Raw genomic sequence first — 17,410 nt, 5'->3', positions numbered from 1 at the left:
TCTAGTGTGACGTAAATAAAGCAGCAAACACCTAAACGTTTTTTAATATTTGAACATTCTAATAAGTTTAGTTAACGATTTGTATTATATAGAAGAGTATATACAAGTATAAATAAATCGGAAGTCGTCATGGAGAAATCTTCAGAGGAAGGCATTGGCTCAAATTGGGCTGTCTGACCAACTATGATGATGATGTGCAAGTATAAATATATTTCTCGGTGGTATTAATTTCTGCTAAAATTCTCAGGAAGAAAAACATTAATTGAAATAAGGGTTATGATTACCCTAGCCAGCAGCCGAGCTCTCTGTGGCGATGAGATTCGAATCCTGCCATATGTATCGTTACCCGAAAAATCTGAAAACTATAGTTAACAAAACATCTATGTCATTCAGGGAAGAAAAAGACGTCATTTTACCCAAAGAAAATCTGTAAGTAACTAAACAAAAACCTTCAGCTCTCATAGTTTTCTCCTGTCGAGTAAAAAATGATTATAAAAACACTTGCTTTATTAAAAAAAATATTTTAAAATTTAAAAATAAGACATTTCAAAATTTTTTTTTTAAATAGGTAAGAAAAATTTACTTTTCAACAAAAAAATAAAATACTTAATAATGATGTCAGGTGGAATAAACTTTCGGACTGGCCGCCTGTCTTTTTTTTTTCCTCTTTGTTCAGTGAATACTGAGGTAAATTTAGTTCTGCTAAAATTATTATTATTAAATTGATTATTAAATTAATAAATATTGAAGTGTTCATAATTTGTGTTACAAAATAAATAAACCCTTTCCTTTAACCATCTATAACATCGTTTGTAAAAAAATTTCACTAAATATTACTAAAATAAACTATAATATAAAATAGATCATGCATGCCTTAAAATTAAGTTACGTAATTAACAAAATATTACTAAAAAAATTCAATAAAAAAAAACAGTTACCAAGTCTATAGAAGCTAATGACTTTGATGAATAAAAATGAAACCAAGCTATTAAGATTTAAACGAAAGCTTGAATCTCTTAAGTTCATTCAAATAAACTATTCACATCGGAGAATTAAAAATAACAGTCAAATAGACTGTTTAAGCAAACAAAAATCTATTCATAAAACTGAGACACTTGCCATTGCTGAGGAATGAAATTATGTTTTACAGAAAAATCTGTAAAATAAGGAATAAAATAATGTTTGCAGAAAAATCTGAAATAGGAAACTGATAAACTTTTAACTTAAGAATTATTCGAAAAGTAAAAATAATGTAAGCATGGTGAGAATGTGGAACTTGATATACAAGGTTTTGGAGTAACATGCTTTAGCAAGTCAAAGCCCACTGCAAACTGTAGTGCCATAAAATAAAAATGCAAAAAGTATATATTTTAAAATATTGAAATATAAAATCAAGTTTTCAAATTTCATATAGAAAAGAGAATTTTTTTTAAAAAAAATTACTGATTGTTTTAAGTAATGATTTGTAATAAATTCCGGTATTTATCCGCTATGGGGACTATGAATACCCTACAGGTTAATGGGATTACAAATCGCTGACATTTTAAAAATACAATTTTGGTAGTAAAATAGAGTTATCCTACTCCTTATATTATCTTTCGGTAAAAAGAAACTTTCGCAGTAAGTATCAATATTAATTATTACTTGCAAGTAATAATTTACATATAACTATTTTTACAATGAAGCCAGTTGAGTACCACTAGCTCCCGAAATAGCACTGACCTGGAAAATTAGAGCTAAACATATTTTAACTTTAAATTTAAATTATAGTTCAAAAATAACAATTTCAAATGACCTGATAAGCTTCTATTTGTATCTAAATGTTCATGAAGAATCAAAAACGGCCAAAAATGACCCAATATTCCAAAAACTTACTCAAAACAAGACAGAAAAAAAAGAAAAATAAACCCCAGGAGAAATAAACAGCCACAAGAATTTTCCACAGGATGAGCAAAGCTTTCAACCCAATGTCAGTTATGTTGAAGGGCCGCTCCACCAATCATAAAATCCAACCAAGTTCCAACATTAATGCGCTCACTGAAATGACAATCATGGAACTTGGAAAAGAGTTTGGAAATGATGAAAACCTCCTGAACCCAGCCTCCCCTCTTTCATCCCTCAAACATACTCTTTCATACGCTGGATTCGAGAAATTTGTTGACCGCGGGGAATTTGTTGACCGCTGAGGACGCGCGGACGGGCGGTTTTTCGAACCCTGGTTTCTGGAAAGCATCGGGTTTTCGCCCGAAATTAAACGAAGTTTGGGAATATATCCTGGATAATAGTTCTTATTTAAATCTTATCCCGGAAACTCATTTCTCTAACAGGGGGAGCAACCTCCCTAATTATGTTATTTATTTTAATAATAGAAAGTATGTTACCACCCCTTCAGGTGGTACGTGTATTTTTTATTTTTATTTTTTATAACCGTCGTTGAACAACCGACACAATTTTTGGGTTTACAACAACTAATGTACCTGACCTGTACCAGAGAACGATCAATCTCTAATTCAGTACCACCAGAGGTATTGATTTGCTACGGGAAATAGGAGGGCTTTGTGCCCGGCAGATTTAAAGTGCTCCAGTTACCATTTACTACACCAGCAGGCGAGAATCGAACTCACGACCTCTTGGATTGACAAATTGAACAACTATTAGAAAAATTACTAAAAAATCCAAATTCTTCCTTCATGTTAATAACGGTTTTAGTCAGAATATTTTCAATATTTATAAAAATTGTTCTGATAATTGAAATTTCATTTAATTCTAACGCTTATTTAGAATTGCAGAGGCACTTCATAAATCCAAGGCTTAAGAGAAGAGAGAAGGATTGGTTCATTCCTTTCTTAGACGTCACGCAGCACACAGATCTCGGAGATCGCAAGCATAGATATTGTGAAAACTTAGCTAGAAATCTGTTCGTGATCTGTTGTGATGTGAAGAAATCTGTTTGTGATTTGCTTGCTAATTGTAAAAATAAGTTCGACTGATATTAGCTTTCAAACTTTACACAATCAACACATTATTTCCGTTCCAAAATTTTTCTTGTCCGTAATATCAAAATAAATACCATTTTAAACTAATAAAAATGTTTAACTAGTTGTCGCAAATGACGATATAAATACTTTATTGTAAAATTTTAGGTTTTAATTTTTTATTAAAAGAAATGAAGGCACATATCGACTCTTTTCCAGCTACATATTGTTCGGTAACAATAATTTGTAAAGTCGGCTTAATTTTAGAATCCTGATTTTAAACTATGCTGTCAATGGTAATTTGTTTATACTTAATCATTAAGAAATAGCAACCTTAAACGCTAATTACTGAAACAAAATAATAATTTAGGTTCATAATAATCTTAGAAATTTTGCAATTGTTTATAGGTATTTAAATTGAAGAGAATTTAATTTTAACAAAAATCGTAAATATTTAGAATAAGTACATTAAAAACTATGTTAGGAAATCAGGAGAATTTTAGCTACTGATTATTCATACTTTTCATTTAAGTTTTTATTTTCTTTGACTTTATCCATTTTTAATTTTTTCGCCTGCCTTTCTTTTTGATGGGCGGTTTCTATTTAGATGGCGAACTCTTATAAAAGTTCTTAGAGGATAAAATAAGGCTGTTTAATTCACTGTGGGTCTCTGTAATTCATTTATAAGTTCTCTAATGACGAAACAATTAATCCTACCTTATCCATTCAGTACTGCTCTCCTGTTGTTGAATGTATTGAGAAGATGTTATTTCTAATTTTGAATCAATATTTTTAAGGCAAAATGCAACATAATTTAGTTCTTCTTTTTCTTATAATCATTTTGTTTCCCAAATTAAGGTCAATATCCCAAAACATAAGACTGGAGTTAGTTAAGTCCATATATGACAGTACTTTTACTTTCGTTACTTGTACCGCCGGTATAAGTAAAAAGTACGTACTTTTACTTGTACTTCGTTACTTTTTAAATTGGAGAGGAAGAAAAAGAGAACCACCCACGGTTAGCCTGACAGCAAAGGGACTCTAACCCATGATGCCGTCTATCACTGAGGACATTTCACGTCAGCACTGTGGTGTCCAAACCAATGGCTAGGGGAGTTCTTACTTTAGACAAACTATAATGACGTGAAGAAGCAAAATTTCTAGATGCCATGGTTATAGACGAGGCAAATGCTGTGCATGACGATATCGAGTACCCTTCAGTACGCTTATTCTATTTAGATTTGTTTTGTTACTTTTTTTAGTTTTTATTTTTAAATTTTTATTTATTTCTCTTTGTTGCATTATTCTCCAATAAACCATCGCCGCAACGTATTCTATTGAAACTTTTTCTTTGCAGAACCAGGGCAACTGCGACTACGGGTACAACGAGGGACACAATGAGGGCGGGACTTCCAGGCGTGAGAGGGGTGATGCATTTCGTCGCAAATTCGGCACATAAGGCTACACGAACAACGAGGGTCTGATCAGAATCGCCAACTACGTCGCAGGCGAGAATGGTTTCCATGCTGAGCTCAAGTCAACGGACTATACATTTCCGCACTTGAAAATGATACAACTCTGAACGCGCGCCAAACGGTGAATTCTTTTCCTGTCGCTTTATCATCTTCTATTAAACCTTTCGTTACTCCAGCTAATTAAATATATAGTAGCAAAGTGTCTCAAAAAGGTCGAACTATTCACTCAAAAGAGAGAAATATCAAATTTATGAAATATTTAATGTTAAAAAAAATGCACATAAGGATTAAAAAATAAATATTTTTGTCATACAATCGCAACCTTGTTCAGGATTGTTCACATCTCAAAAGTGGGGAAATAGTATCGTGGGATACCGCGTGATGGAGGGGGAGCCAAGTTTCAACTCCTGGTGAATGAACTATACACTAATGGGCTATTGGCAATGGATTCATGATGAAAAAATAACGTCACTGAAACATGTGTGAGAGATACACTATTTAACACATTATTATATGTATACATACATAGTTATCTATAGGTCCACATTGCGGGCCCCCTAATTGGCCTATAATTTCCTTTGGTAGGGTACTATAGAACCCTATAATATAATACCAGGTCTAGTTAGAATATTATGGATTAATATGGTGGGGAGAGACAAGACCCTGTATGAATACAGTATATTAGGCACGATATTCCTCATTTTAACGCTATTTAACACGTTCTTTACTTAATTCATGGAATTTTTGTTTAGCGATCTGTGAAGATATATAGGTCAACTCTCGATAGCTTCGACTTTAAGAGTATTTTGAGTATAAGAGTTTATAAATCTTTGGTAAATGTTATTCTAGCCTAAGTGAAATGATATTCTTGTGAAGCTGAAAAATTAGTAAAGAGAAAATTTTAGTTTTGCGGAAGCGATGAAGAAAACAAAAATGTCTACTGCAGTACATATTTTCTTCCGTGAATGTTTCTTCGAAGAGTAGAGAGTGCGGATGAAAAATCCCTCCCCCCCCCTTATTTTTGAACAGTTAAGATATTTAATAGTTCAGAGTTACTTTTACTGTTTTGAAGAATGACGCATGTAAGAAAAGTCAGATTTCTCCAATGGAATGCCGAAGGAATTTTGCAACAAAAACTATACAACATTAAACGTTGCACTTAGAGAAAAAAAATATTCAGATTGTAAGCAGTAGACAATGAGACAAAAAAATTAACGCAGAAAAAACAAAGAATCCGGTGTGTGTATTTCATAACCATAAATTAAAATGTTAATTTTCACTGTTTTAACCTGAAATTTTTTTTTGAAAATTTTTCATCGTATTACGTCAAAAGGCAAAAAAACAGTTTTGCGGGTGACCCGGGATTCCGTAAGAGGTGAGTCATAATTAAATTGAAGATTTCATTCTTAGAGTTATGAAGAAAAACAAATACAATTCAAAATAGTTTTTATATTAGGTTAAAAATATTTCATTCTTGATAATGAAAATTTTGCAGTTTATGTTTAGTGTGGTGTGATCATGGGATCACCACAATGTTTACTTTTCATACTGGGCTGTCTCCAACAGGAGCGCCCTCTTCATTGCCTTTGCAGGATCCCTAGGGCTCGACTCATAGCTCGTCTTTAGAGATTCTTGCAACCGCTAAGGAGGGAACGCTATCTTTTGGAGATAGATCAGTATTCCCCGTGGATCTCGAGCAAGTGGTTGCTTTTTCAGCAGCAGGATAATTTTTGTTTTTTTATCCCCCTGTGTGCTCTAGAGTTTAATCTTTGATTTTTACCGTAATAAGTTTTTCCTTATCTTCTAATTATTTATTTGATGCATCATGTAATTCAGCAAGAAAACAATCTTAAAACCGAAATAAAATAAAAATGCTGAATGAACTCCTTCGTCTACGAAAATCTGTGTTTTTCATTTGAATGGTGATATACCACATCTAGCACAAGCAGTTAGCGGATGATCTACACCTCATGGCCCTTCCTTCAACCACACCCCACGACATTTAGTTAATGAATTTTTCACCATGACTAGGAAAACACTTTTTCAAAGAGCGTGCATTTTGGTAGACATGAAAATAAAGCTAAATATTTTAAAACTAGTTAAACTTAATTCAGTCTGATGAAATCTTGATTTGCTTTGACTAATAACTATCCGTAGCTATTACTATCAGTAAAGTATTTATAGAGAAATTCGACTATTATCCTAATATTTCCTTCTTGCAAATTTTAAATAAAACTCGCAGTTAAATTTACCAAACTCTTAAGTTTTAAATTACCACCTAAGAGGCATTAATTTATTTCAGTCTGGAATAAATAGACATTCTTATTTATAAGAAATATGAAACTAACTACTTTGTGCAACAAATATTTATTAAAAAGAGATAATTTTGTAATACATATATTCAAAACAGCATCTTGACATTACATGATATTTACATATTAGTGCTAAACACCTTCCTTAATTACATGGAGCTCTAATAACATTCACAAAGGAGTTTAATCAACATTTCACATTAAGCTTTCGCTTTATTTGCACAATATTTTACATAAACTGAAAATTTTACATAGAATGAAATATTTGTTAACATTGATTTCTTAAAGTGTTATCAAACGGCAACAAGGATATTTAATTGCACAATGATCTATTGAGAATTCTCCTACTAAATTATGCATCAATACATAAAGAATGAGCCTCGATTATTAAGCCTGAATGAATTGAAATTTTTAATTGAAATTTCAACTAATTTTCTAAAAATAAAATCGCATAAAAGAAAAATTTAGCATTTCAAAATCGTTTTTACTTCAGAATTAAGTTTGTTTTACAATTGAAACTATTCATTAGTTTTTGAAAATGTATATATGAAAAGCAGATTTGTGCACATTTGGCGTTTAGTTTTTAACTGCAACTTTTAAACTACAATTTTGATGACAACTCGTACTACCTTTTTATATGAAGTTCAAGTTAACAGTTCATAAAAATTAAAGGCTTGGAAAATTTTAAAATTTCAGAAGAGACCCTAATTTACTTACAATTTACTTTTTAAGGCCAGATTTCTCTTGCGACTGGCGTTATTTAAATCCTCAAGACTTTCTGCTACTAATTTAATTTCCCCTGTAATTAATTAACGTTAGAGTTTAATTGAACACACGATCAATATAGCGAAAGAAGAAATCAAAGGGGTCTTAACAAATCTGTTTAAGTATCTGCGCTGAACGAATGATTATCAAAAATTAATAACTATTTTCAAGTTCTTAAATCAAGACACTACCGTTAAAGAGTTAAGGTCTCTACACAGCAAGAGGATGCTCATCCACCACAAAAGAGTGCATGAGTGAATCGAGAAGTTCCGAAACGGCTGGACGAGTGTGAAATACATTACCTCGTGGATTGTTTCGGCCTTTTTTCGAATTGTCGATTCAAGTTTTTATCAGAAATTTGCCTTCTCCGACACTAAGAACCTATTAGTACTTCCGAACGGGAATTTGAGAAAAAACAAAGATGCAATTACAGAACTTGATCGGTTTAGAAATATGCGTTCGAGAACTTTTGAAATACTCATTTGAGTCAATCTATATTTGGTTTACGTAGCACCAAACTTAGATTTTTGGAATCTTAAATTGACAGCATATAAATTTTACGTTAATACGTTGACTATTTTTAAAGCACGTAAACACATACTAAAATACCAATTTCATTTTATTAGAAACATATGCAAGTGGAAAGATTTAAATTATTTTCTTAATAAATATATTTTAAAATAGTAATAAGTTACCCTGAATTTGGATAGGTTGGATAAATCTGGTAGTAATACTAAGTTAAAACATTCACAACTCCAATGATTTTAAATTTTCGAATAGATTTAAAAAGATTTGGGTCAATATTCAATTCGCATTACAATTTTGCCATCTAACTTAAACTTTGTTATAAAGTAAATTCTATAATTCGGATCTTTAAGGACGTTATGATTTATGCACCTATTTCAGAAATTGAAAAACATATTCGTTTATCAAGTTATGGAATATTCTGCATTCTGTAAGGATTCATTTTGTAAGGAACCTATTTTTAAGTAATCTCTACAATGCGTACGTCGAAAACTAATTTGTCCACTTTTCTAGTTTTAGATTAGTTTAATGTCAAGTTAAGGATCCAGTCTAGTTCTTCATTGCGATATGCCTAACAGATAGCATCCTTTAATGGCTATAAAAAGATTTCAAATGAGTTAGAATACTTTCCAGAGTGTTGAAAACCTGGTTAGAACAGCGATCCATACGGCGGCTCCAGATGCAGGATCTAGCGTACTTATAATTTTATATAATATTTAGTTTAGCAATTTCCCATGAAACTAGTTTAATATACAAGAGCTCTTGAAGTCTACCCGTATTACAGCGAGAATTTAGCCACTATAGACTGCAATAAGGAAACTTAGGATTTATATTTGCATTTTGACTACAAAAATAGCATGAATAGTTCGAGAATGAACATTGGAGTTGTCATTTATCAAAATATATGAAGTTCCTCATTGGCTATCCCGAATAAAGTAATATATTGTTGTGAAATGGTAAACTTAAGTTAAATAGCGGTACAGTAAAATTAGCAAATATAAATTCAATATGCAGAGACTTTCAGGTTTAAAACGAAATATAAGAACACTTTTCGTGCAGAAATGTGCACAAGTGAACCGAGAAGTTCCGAAACGGCTGAACGAGTGTAAAACACCACGAAGAAGCAGAACGGCCGTCTACCACCTCCTCATAGGATTTTATACTTGTCCAGATGTTACAGAACTTTTCGCTTCAATTATACACACTTTCCGTTACCGAACAATGGCCCAATATTTCGCAGAAAATCTAAAGCTGTTTCAGCATAGTCATCTGACTAAAGTCTGCGATTGCCTTTGAGATCTAAAATTAACAAAAAGTCATAGATATTGTGGTCTGCTAGTTCAAAACTTTATCGTAAGCTAAGTTTAAGATTTGTTTTATTAATTAAATTTATGCACTAAATGTATCAATTTTACATATACCCGCTAATCAATTCTGTATTGTTTCGCTCTGCAAATTCATTAAATTGGTAATTAAGGTTTTTCTCGTCACTTCGTAGACCTGAAATATCACTTAACTAGGGCTATCAATTAAACATTTGGAGCCGCGCATCCGAATTTCCTCGCTTGTGATAAAATTAACTCTGCATAAGAGTTAATCTGATAAAAATTTCAGCTATACGTCTTTTTAACAAGTTTATGTTTGATCAAACTTTACAATCAATTAGTATTCTTTCCTGAATTGCGCATAAGTAACCATCATTTAACAATTCACTTTTACGTACGTATTGACTAATGTAACATTGGATGAAAAAAAATATATGGAATATTATAAAGTTTGTGATAAATTTTAAACGTTAACCTTTAGTTACAATTTATTTCCCATAAATATAGCGAAAGAAAACAATTCAGTAGTTTGTAAGAAAAAGGACCGTTACGATAAAATGCATTAAAAAAAAAGGTGCATAATTTAAGATACGAGACTGTTTCAGACTACTGTTTAGGGTATGTTTAATAGAAAAGATTATCAAAATTAAAGGAGGTAAAGTTTAATCAAGTGTTTTTATTTTAATAATTTTACTTTCCTGTGGTATAAGTAGCATAAGCTGTCCAGTCATGATAGAAATCACTAATTTTTTAAAATGTCTACCGAGTTGAGAGCGTTTTAGTTCAAAAATACAAATTTAAATTTGACTTTGTAAATACTTACTAAAATAGATGCATGTTTTTAGAACTTCGCAGTCGATATCTTTAATTTACTGGTAACAATATATAATCCGAATCAGAAATTTAAAAATTCGAACAAAGCTGAATTTTATTAAAATTAGTTTCCAAAATATTTCTCAAAATTTTTTCCGCGTGAATTTTACTGTTGTATAACTTCAAAAATAACAGAAAATTATTCGAAAGTGCATAATTTCATAACCTCACACAAAAAATTAGTATCTCGTAATTTTTAAAAATTTTAATAGGTAATACCGCGTGATTATGCCCCATCGCTTAAACTTATTTAGCTGCCGAGTCAATGAATCAATGTTAGTTTGTAATTGAAATATATGTTATATAGTTAGTCATATGTTAGTAATTAGCCAGAAATAACATACACAAAAATATGAATGCATAACGAAATTCCTTAAACACGAACTGCTTTAAATTTGCTCATCCCGCCATATTTATATTTAAAAAAAAGGGGAAAATTCAAAAATTTTTTAATTTTATTTACTTTTTGAAACTAGGGGGTAGATAGTGTGTCAGCACTGATGCTTTTTCACATTTTTAAAATATCCTTTTATCACGTGCTATGCTTATAGCCAGTTTTGCATAGCTAAACTAATCGAATCATATCCGTAATATTGTTCAACGTTGAAATTTCTGATTGAACCGATACTTTTGATAACTGAATGTGTATCAAAACAGCTATACATATTTAAGAGCCGAGATTAAACAAATTGAGGCACATCCATTTAAAGATTTTCGTTATGCAAATAAACTCGGCAGAGAAATAAGATTAAAAACAGGACTAGTTTTGTAGAAGCCCATTTATAAATTATTAGAAATATAATTTCTCGTTTATCGTAAGAAATCACCGGACCAGTTGAAATATTTGTTACAACCAAATTTCTTACCTAATTCATTGTAGGCGAGAATGAGTATATTAAGTTAACTGCAGATAAGCATTTAAAAACTTAATTTAATTACTAAACAGCTATGTTTATTTAATTAAAATTTTTCTTAATAGTTTCATTCCTAAATTTGATGTAGTTCTCATTTGTTTTTTAAATTAATAGAATACATAGAGTTTTATTGCCTATAGATACTACATAAATGCTTGAAAAATTATAAATTTAGATACGTTTGTTTAGTGTAATTTATCATAACACAATTATAAATACCTAGATAAAAATAAGACAGACTAAATTGTGTAGTATTAGAACGACAAACGTACAACATGTTTCAATTGAGGTACACAATGACTAGGGCGAAAAGAAATTTTGAAAAATACGGTTGCATGACGCGACAGCGAGTCTTAAAGCTTTAAGAGTTTTAAATAATGTAAGCGATGATTATACACACAGCAGATTCTGAATTGTCAGATAAAAAAATTTTTTGGAACAGTACACGTTACCTTAAATACTAAAACTGGTACTTAATAGTACATTACTGATGAGCTAAGATCTTCATTGCTATCAATTTGATAGTTTTTATTTAGGTAACAAAATTTGCGATTGCATATTCTGGTTTTTCGATATCCAAACATCTCGTTACCTCAAGTTGTTTTGAAATTTTATAATGAGAGTTTAATAAATTCTACCGGTTTTTCCCAGCTCACTTTGATTTGTTAAGTTTAAAACAAGTTTAAGAGTTGCTTTAGTATATTTTAATAAACTTGGAGTTGTGAATTTTATCAATTAAACGTTTCAAATTATTTTTTACTCAAGTTATGCCTAAACTTTCAGTGTATTTAAATCGTAGATTTTGAAACTAGCGCATTTACTTCATCAGATTCTTTAATATGAATCACGTATCTGATAAATTATCCTTTACTCTCCACCAAATATGATAAGAATTTGTTATACCAAAAAATTTGATATCGAATGTTACATTAATCTAAATCTCTGTCTGATAATCTGACGAAAGTACTTTAGTTTTTAATTCCCTGAATTTAAAACTTTGGAACGAAACTTTAACTGGGACTCAAAACAATTCCTTTCAATATTAAAACTTTAGATTTCAGCTCTTTTTACTGGTCAACAGTTTAAAGCAGAAACACCAATAAATCGATATTAGTTCTTTAGCGCTGAAAGTTAATTTTTCCTGAATATTAAGTCATAGTTGATAACGAGCAATAGTTAACAATAAGCTTGCCTTAAAATTTTTAAGACTATTAAGACAGCAGAGATATTAGTCGTCGCAAATTGGATGTACCTTCCCTAAGACTAACTGCAATTAATTTTAGATATTTAATGGGTAAACATGACTCAAATATTAATGAATAAAAATTTATGTATGATAAATAAAAAGAATATTTTTGAGTAAAGATTTAAACTTTCTTCAAGTTTAAAAAAAGCTTTGAAATAAATTTTAGAAAAACGGTACACTTAAATTGCATATAATTTATATGTATGGATTTAGATTTAATTAAGAAATTTATCTAACTCAATTCTTACAGTAGAAAGAAACTTAAATGTCCTTAAAATAACTGTATGGAATTTTCATTTTATTCAAGTAGAATATAAAATAAACCTCTTGGTAAATTGAAGAAATAAGGTACAGTCAGCTCTTCTGTTAGGTCATGAAGACTAGGCAACTGAAGTAGGTCATCTTGGCAGACTACGGTCCTCATGGAAACTAGGTCAGTAATGGAGATCTCGGCAGGCTACGGTCCTCCTCATGGAAACTAAGTCAGTAATGGAGATCTCGGCAGGCTACGGTCCTCCTCATGGAAACTAAGTCAGTAATAGAGATCTCGGCAGGATACGGTCCTCCTCATGGAAACTAGGTCAGTGATAGAGATCTCGGCAGGCTACGGTCCTCCTCATGGAAACTAGGTCAGTGATAGAGATCTCGGCAGGCTACGGTCCTCATGGAAACTAAGTCAGTAATAGAGATCTCGGCAGGCTACGGTCCTCATGGAAATAAGTCAGCAATGGTGATCTTGGCAGACTACGTTCCCAATATCAACTAGTCAGAAATTAAGATCTTGGAAAATTTCCCCAGGGCGACGATATGATGATGAAGTACCCAATACAAAGCCTAGTGTTAAAAAGAACAAGAATACAGCCCTTTCAGTCTGAGACCGTGTCTGATATCAGAGCATCGAGTGAAGTTTTATAACCATTAACACTTTGTACAGGTCTATGTTTACCCCTTTGTAGGTAGGCCCTTGAAATGCAAATCCAAGAGTCTGCATTAGTTTACTAAAGTGTTCCTTAATATTACGGTGGTCATATTAGTCTGAACATTTAATTCCTACTCGCAGGACCACTGAGCTTTGTGCGTACTTTTCAAAATGCTGAAGTAAAACACAGAAATCGATATAAGCAAATGCAGACTAAATTCGAATGAAAACCCTGCGATTAACAATAGTGCAGTAAAAATTTAATTACCAAAAACTTTAAATAATTACGAAATTAAACGATTTTCCTTTTGAGCGAGGTGAGAAATATAGCAGTATAATGTTTGACAGAGCTTTTGTGACAGCGTAAATTCTAGAGCTTTGTGCCGTATAACTAAATTTCATCAGCCTCCTGATTATTATTAGCACATTTTATCAGTAAAAGTTAAAAATACTCCTCACCACCGAGAAAGTAAAAAGGTAAAAAATTGTTTCAGATAAGAAAAAATTTAACGTTAGGCTCAATACTACCGCAGTGGTAGATGGATCATGGTTAAAAACTCCTTGCCGTCGGGCTAACCGTGGAAGGATTTACACAATTTTATATGGCTGAATTTAGTAAGTAGTGTCCTGAAATTTACCTTAAAGCACGAAATATTTTTTAAAAGAAACTAGTTTAAAAACTACACATTTTTCATGCAATGCTAACAGCTCTACGGTAAATTGTAATGCATTAATTTCAACATCTCTAGATTAATGTTAGAGTTTTGAATCTTAAATTTCAAAAAGACAAATAGAAATATAGTGATTAATATTGAATTTTTAAAGAAAATTTAATATACTTAAAGCTTGATAAAAAATACTAAATGCACACTTGCATCCTAGCTTTTAGTTCAACGCTAAAATTACACAAAATCTGAAAGTAAAATTTAAAAGTTTACTCTAAAAATTTTTGTCATGTCTGCTTTAATAAAAGAATCGAAATCACCTTTCGTAAAATTCCTTTAAATTGCAAGAAAATGAAAAATGAATTCGAAAATTTTGTCTTTATATAAATTAATACATAATACTTAGTATTAAAAATTTAACCTTTTAATTTACTCAAATAAAGCATAAAAATGCTTAAGTTTCTACATCCGTCAGAATGAAAAAATTACTATATCATTTCTAAGTATCGGAGATCAAAATTTTCAGGCTTTGGAAAGCTAATGAATTAAAGTTCAAACACTAATAAACAATTTTCGTCAAAATTTCCTATCTTCACCTAGTCTGATACCTTAAATATGTTTATTTTATGTAATAGTTCAATGTCTAAAGTATTTTATAATTCAATCTATGATAAAAATGCTAATCTAAGAGTAAATATGCTAAAATTTATCCTAAACAAATTTCTTGATTAGATCAAAATAAATCTAACTTTCTTACCCAATCCAAATCTGATAATGATAACCAGCAAGGAATACATTTCTCAATCCAGTATAATCAAACTTTCTGTAGTAAAGTCTCACACATCAATTTTTAGGTAGCTTCTTGGATCCTGTAACAAAAAAAAATTATGCTGTGCACACAGTGGCGTATCTTTTTTTAAAATATTTTTACATAATGTACTTTAACCTTTAAATGGGCCATTTATTTCTAGTAAAGGTAAATTAAAGTATTTTTGCAATTTAAATAGTTATAAGAATAGCAATTTATATGAGAAAAAAAAACTCATTTATGTAATAAAAATTCCATTTTTTGGTGGTAAGTGTATTTTGAACGACCTATTAGGAACTTATTGACTTTTACTTTTCTTTATTTATAAAATAAATTTTTTTAACTAACAAATGGTTGCCAATTTTATTCAAACGCACTCGAAGAAAGCTGAAGTTATTAACGAATGGAAACCTAAATTAAAAGCGGTAAAAAGTTCACCTTAGTCTTTAAAGATAGGGCGTAAGTATACTTACCACGGCCTTAGAAAGGGTTAAGTTCGCTGATGAACGTTTTATACTTATGACTAATAATCGATAATATTAGACCAATTCTACGACAATGATAGAGTTTGGTGATAAACATTTATGCGGTGAAATTAAAATCTCTAACTCCGAGAAGAATTGGAGAAATTGAAGACCTAATATTCATTTTACAGTTTTCTGACAAATTTATTTTCTAGTCTGAAAGACATTTTAACTGCTTTCGAATTTTTAAAATTTGTTTTACTTTAGAAGCTCTGAAAAATTATACAGAAAATGACCAAACGATTATAGATTGATGTTCGTAGCTAGCCATGATTGATCTACGAAGGAAACTTAAAGTACGCAGTAACCTCCACAACTTATTCTTAGAAAGTTACAACGCATTTCTTTACAGTTTTAAAAATCATGAATAGATTACACATAAATTTAAACTAAGTCAACGATGTATGAAAATTCATTAATGAATGCAACCAGTAATTTATCTATAACAATCTGATTGTGTTTTAGTACGGAATTACTTAACATAATTAGCTAAAATTAGCCATCGATTTACTGATTTAGATTTTTATTTACTGACTTACTGATTCTAGGAAATATATCAAAATACAGTAGAAAACTTATAATCTGAAAATTATACAGCACTTTGATATTTTCCATCATCTTTCTATTCTAAATTTAAACTTTGAAGAAAGTTGTACAGTTAGAATTTCTATTAACCAATACATAAACCACCATTATTTATCTCAAGAATTAAACAGATGGAATTGGGAACAAAGTTTGCAGACAAGATAATCACAATTAAATTCAGTCATTTTACAATCTGTTATTATTTAACGACTTATTGAATTAAAAAGATTTCTTTGAATTCCAAATGTCAGGCACTGAATCTTTGCCTATGAAGATGCCGGAATTGTTACTCATTTAGCGTTACCCAGTGGGCAACGGAGGTGACCACACTGCCACAAACCAGTCTATAGGGTGGGCCACATTCACACATAACAGAGGACAGCACAAAGAGAGAGAAACATCCGTGCCCAGAGCGGGATTCGAACCCGCAGTCATGAGCGAACAGCTCGGTCACCTGGCCGGCAGTTTCTTTGAATTGAAATGAATTCGTGTGACTGATTAAAATAGTTTGATCACAAGAAGCCTTCAATATAGTAGACATTTTGCTTTTGTTTAACCGAACAAGTTTTCACTTCTTAAATTAATTTTAAAAAAATTTGGTATAAGCTAATCGTTATTAAAATATTAATATTTCAAAGTATAGGGATTAAAACTATTTTGAATATAAAAGGAAAGATTATGTAACTCAGTGCGTACCCTTGCGTAAAATATACAAAAAGGTATAAATATTTCTTAACATTGAGTGGGAATTAAATTAAGCTTTAAACAGTAAGTTAATTAAATTTTAGAAAGAAAAGAAAGGATAAAGTTTAAGCGAAACAGTTTAAGAACAATGTTTTAAGTATGTACAACGTCTGGAATCACACATTCAACCATTACTAATACTCAAGTTACAGGCTGTTAAATAAAAAATAGCAATTATTTAAATTTTAAAATTGTTTCGTAACATCTTTTCCAAAAAATGTTTCGTAAACTTTATGGAAAGCACTAAAGGAAAATAAGCAATATGATAAGTCAGTTTTACACAACAAGATAAAACTGGTTTTAATTTAGCATAACACTATATAAATTAATAATCAATTTGAAAACTAATAATTTAAGCAAGCTAATATCTTATCAGAAAATGAAGAAACTTTTAAATTATCCTAGAGAGTACGTTATTATACTAGATATATTAATTATTCTTAAAACAAATCCCAAATCATTGACAATTACTAGCATTCTATCAAACTTGAAAAATTTTAAAGACACATGTAAAAATTAGAACAATTATAAAGACTTACTTTTGAGTTCTCAAAAGAAAAAGTCATCAAAAAACAAACTTCAGTAATCTCACAACAACGGGTAATACAATTATTACTTGAAGATCATTGGAACAAAGCTATAGTTCTTTGAAACAAAGACAACACACACGGTAATCATCTGGGTATTTAAAAATGAGACACTATGTCTACCTCTGACATAAAACATACAAGCAACGGAGAAAAAACGAGCTCGTT

The 17,410-nt window shown here is 30.8% G+C and overlaps 1 long non-coding RNA gene across 1 annotated transcript; it reads right to left on the bottom strand.

The window, feature by feature from the left end:
- Positions 1-6,801: 6,801 nt before the first annotated feature.
- On the bottom strand, positions 6,802-17,410 carry LOC147816736 (uncharacterized). The gene is made up of 4 exons (XR_015428866.1): positions 17,195-17,410; positions 14,752-14,863; positions 12,735-13,244; positions 6,802-7,561 (listed from the first exon to the last, which is right to left on the bottom strand). It is a non-coding gene; the product is annotated as an uncharacterized LOC147816736 (long non-coding RNA).

Source organism: Parasteatoda tepidariorum, chromosome 1 (assembly GCF_982258835.1).
Source record: "Parasteatoda tepidariorum strain Cologne lab strain chromosome 1, Ptep-v5.0, whole genome shotgun sequence".
In the NCBI taxonomy this organism is placed as follows: domain Eukaryota; kingdom Metazoa; phylum Arthropoda; class Arachnida; order Araneae; family Theridiidae; genus Parasteatoda; species Parasteatoda tepidariorum.
Note: the sequence above shows the minus strand (reverse complement) of the source record. Positions and strands in the feature narration are given on the sequence as shown.